Here is a 4609-nt window from a genome sequence, read left to right as displayed (position 1 = left end):
CAGAACACATGAAAATATGTGATATTAATGATAGAGATTTTAAGATTGCAATTCTGAAAATACCAGAATGTAAGAAAACACAGACAGGCAATTCAATGCACTCAGAACACAAATTAATGAACTAAATGAGTACTTTACCAAAGAGATTGAAACTTTAAAAAAGAACCAATCAGAAATGAAGAAGGCATTTAAGGAGATTAGGAGTGATCTACTAAGCATAGGAAAGAGAGCCAACCAGATGGAGGAAAGAATTAATGATACTGAAGATAGGCAATGACACAGATGGAAGAAGAGAGACCTGAGCATAAAGAAAAATGAAAGAGCTGCAAAAGAACTATCTGACTATATCTGAAAAAGCAATATTAGACTAATAGGCATACCAGAAGAAGAGAGGGAGAAAGGAATGGAGAGCCTATTCAAGCAAATAGTGGATGAGAACCTCCCAAACCTATGGAAATAACTAGATCCTTGAATCCAGAAAGCAAACAAAACACCTAGTTACCAGGGATATTTCTTAATTATGGGCACTTCTTTTCAAAACAATGACCAATTCTCTAAATTGGAACCTCCCTTCAAATCAGTGTTTTACTATATTCAGTGTTTCTTACTCAGATCTTTATGAGTATTACTGTATTTACACCATTAGGGACCAATCTAGCTTATTTTATCATAAATACATATTTCGGGGGATTGCTAGACATCTCTGCCTCAATAGTCAGCCCAATGGAGCTGGGATTTTATGAGCATCATGTGACAGAAGTCACAGCAGCTGACTCGAGTCATTTAGCCAGTCTGGAATCCAGAGGATGTGTTGGTTTGAAAGGTGCATTCTCTTTTATCAATTCGAACTTAACCTTCAGGACACAGCTCAGACACTAAACATCTGTTGATTCTTCTGCTTTTCTAAGTCTTGCTTCCATAACACTAGTACCATAAGAGAACTCATCATAACCAGTTAAATAATGCCAGTGTGTTCAGGTGTCTGTTTTTCAAAACAGTTTATGGAGAGCAGAGAATTTTTTTTATTTATCAAGCATCTATTATATGCCAGTTACTATAGAACATAGATATCCTTATTCCCTCATTACAGATCAGTAGTTTACACGGTTAGTAGGTGAAAGAATCAGGATGCAAAGCTGGCTATGCTGTTGTCCAGTCAGAGTTCACCTGAAGCAGGATAACACCTTAACAGTCATCAACTGCAACTACAGCCCTCTTCTTTTCAGCTGCCCCTCACTCACTAAGCCGCCAACTTCATCTTTAAGGAGAATCTTTCTAAGAGACATGTCGCTTTTTCTGTCTTCTTATATTTATTTGTCCATTCATTTTGTATGTAATATATACTTATGAGGTAACTACAGTTGTCCACCCTTATTCATGGGGGATACATTCCAAGACCTCCAGAGGATGCCTGAAATTGGCTAGTACTGAAACTTGTATATACTGTGTTCCTTCATATATATATACATACCTATGAAAAAGATTAATTTATAAATTAGGCACAGTGAGAGATTTACAGCAATAACTTATCATAAACTAGAACAATTAAAACAATCCTATATAATAAAGAACTAATATGCTAATTAGACTGGAAGGCAGAATGACCTTCCAGAACAACCAGTGGGCAGGGGACGGGGCCTCAAGGCAGCCGGGGCTGAGAGGACCGAGGCAGCCAGGGCTGCAAAGGCCGAGTCCCTTGCATGAATTTGGTGTATTGGACCTCTAGTATACTATAATAAAACTTATGTGAATGTGGTGTCTCTCAAAATATCTCTTTGTACTGTATACACAGTATGGCTACACTAGAAAAGGGATGATTCATGTCCCAGGTGGGACAGAGTGGGACAGTGAAAGATTTCATCATGCTATTCAAAATGGTACACAATATAAAACTTATGAATTGTTTATTTCTGAAATCTTTAAGATTTCAGATGGTGGTTGACCATGGATGACTGAAACCATGAAAAGCAAAACCACAAATAAGGGGTACTACCATATATAACTGGCCTTGTTCTATTGCATAGCATAAAACAGACAAAAATTCCTGTCATCATGAAGTTTGTATTTTCACCAAAGAGACAGACAAAAAATAAATAACATAAAATATATATATGGCTTGTGTAGTATATTACAAGGCAGTAAATACTAAGGTAAAATGAAAAGTAGAACAAAAGAAGGAAGTGGGGTGCATGGATGGGGGATAGTATTAAATAAGCAAGTCAGGTTCAGGCTCCTAGAAAAATTGAAATTTGTACAAAGCTCTGAAGAAAGTGTACTCCAGGCAAAAGGAACAGCTAGATAAATGCCCTAAGGTAGAAGTGTGTCTGGTGTGTTCTAGAATTATCAAGTCTGTGAGTGTCTAGAGAGGAATGAAGGAGGGAAATATTAGCTAATAAGGGAATGATCCTTTAATGTAGAAAGCCTGCCCCTGCTTTGCCAGAATGTATACAAGGAACTCCCAGTGCCTCCAAACTGATTATTTGGATGGTCTTTTTGCTCAGTAGTCCTAGCCCACATTTGTCTTCATAGAATTGTCTCCAAAAATCACTGGCATCCTCTGAGCTTAGAACATTCCTTCAGCCAGGTTCAGCCCACTCACTCATATGGGCCCACTCATGAATCATTATTTCTATAGTGTTTCTAGTTTATCCATTCATTTATGTTGGCCATGGTCAAAAGCAACAATGCATAGCATGTACTCACGTGTGTTTGTTGAATGAATAGATATATGAGTGAGTTAGTGAATGAATGAATGAATGAATGAATGGAGGTGGATTGAATCTTATGACACAGATGGATATTCCCACCTCTAAATAAACTTGTATTCTGGGTGAGTGAGTTAGTGAATGAATGAATGAATGAATGGAGGCGGATTGAATCTTATGACACAGATGAATATTCCCACCTCTAAATAAACTTGTATTCTGGATGTAGGAGAAAGCTCCACATTTACTTATGTTGAATTAAGTATCTGGAATATGGTTGAGTGCTGATTAAATATTAATTCTCTTTAAATGTATTCATTTTTTCGTCAAAGTAAGAGAAATCAGAGAAGTTTTTTTAGTAGCTTCAGAGACATTCTCTGGCTCATATTAAAAATATTTTGCTCCACCTTGAGCAGAGTGACCAGTTAAAATGTATTTAAACCTAATCTCAGAAAAAAAATTATTAACTTTTTAGTGATATAATTTTGTCTAGAGTATCCACAGTGATTTCATTGCGCTGGTACAAACTTTAACTTCAAATGTCAACTACGTAATTATTCCCTTTGTTGGATTTAAACTTGTTTAAAGTGGTGATTTGTTTCCTCAGCTCTTCTGTAACCTAGATTGTCTGTGGCATTTACTGTTGACATAGTGAATCAGAGTCCCTGGATTTGTTTTAACCTTTTCTTTCTACAGTATGGAATGACTTCTATAGTACTCTAAGTGCAGTAGATTGATTCTAGCATGTGGCTATGAGACTTTTGTAACTATATTCTTAAGCACCCTGTAATCATATATAAATACAAAAGAATAGGGTTAGAAAACAAGAGCGGATATGAATTTTGAATTTCAAAGGAAAAGCCAAATAGGTGCATTTTATTTATTCTAGATCATCATTTGCTTGTTAAACAATTTTTTTTTTAATCTGAGGCAAACAGATACATGTATAGATCTGTGGAAGTCAGAGCATCAATAAAGAATAATTACCCTCTTTAGTAGGAAATTAGTTAACACTAATTTTAATTGTTCTATCAACTTAAATCCATTTTCCATTTATATTAACAACTATTATATTTAATTTAGCAAAAATCATTTTATTCCAAATATAACTTCAGTACTGAGCCAAACCGGTTTCGGCAACAACTATTATATTTAATTTAGCAAAAATCATATTATTCCAAATATAATTTCAAAGGTGTTACTTTATAATTTACTATGCCACTATTTCTCCATTAACTAATCATCTTAAGAGCACATAGTTCTACTTAATATTTAATAAAAGCATAGTGAAATGGAGTATTTTTTAAAGTGTTTTTTTTATTATTTTTGTATAAAGTGCCAGGTAGGTTTTTGGTTTTTTTTTTAAATCATAAAACAGGTGTTCCAGTTTTTTAAATTAGATTACTAGGTGTGTGTGGTTTAAAAAAAAAGTCTTACACCAAGAAAGTTACAGAAATTTTCTGTTTTTACTAAAAAAATCACTTGATGTGTATCTTCCTGAGTAATATGCATGTTAATTATCATTATAATTTTAAAATGCAAGAAAAATATTTGCTATAAGTATTATACTGAATGTATTTAATAAAAGCATAGTGAAATGGATATTTTTAAAAGTGTTTTTCATTACTTTTATATAAAGTGCCAGGTAGGTTTTTGGGTTTTTTTTCTTTGTTTTTTTTTTCATAAAACAGGTGTTCTAGTTTTTTAAATTAGGTTACTAGGTATGTGTGGTTTAAAAAAAAAAAAAGGCTTACACCAAGTAAGTTACAAAAATTTTGTTTTTACTAAAAAAATCACTTGATATGTATCTGAGTAATATGCATGTTAATATCATTATAATTTTAAAATGGAATAAAAATATATGCTATAAGTATTATACTGAATGCATATTCAATCGTATTCTG

At 33.6% G+C, this 4609-nt stretch overlaps 1 protein-coding gene across 1 annotated transcript in view; it reads left to right on the top strand.

The window, feature by feature from the left end:
- Positions 1–4609, top strand: part of DLG2 (discs large homolog 2) — a 1585094-nt gene that overhangs the window by 1109208 nt on the left and 471277 nt on the right. The gene's annotated exons all lie outside the window — the stretch shown is intronic.

Source organism: Myotis davidii, unplaced genomic scaffold (assembly GCF_000327345.1).
Source record: "Myotis davidii unplaced genomic scaffold, ASM32734v1 scaffold499, whole genome shotgun sequence".
NCBI lineage: Eukaryota > Metazoa > Chordata > Mammalia > Chiroptera > Vespertilionidae > Myotis > Myotis davidii.
Note: the sequence above shows the minus strand (reverse complement) of the source record. Positions and strands in the feature narration are given on the sequence as shown.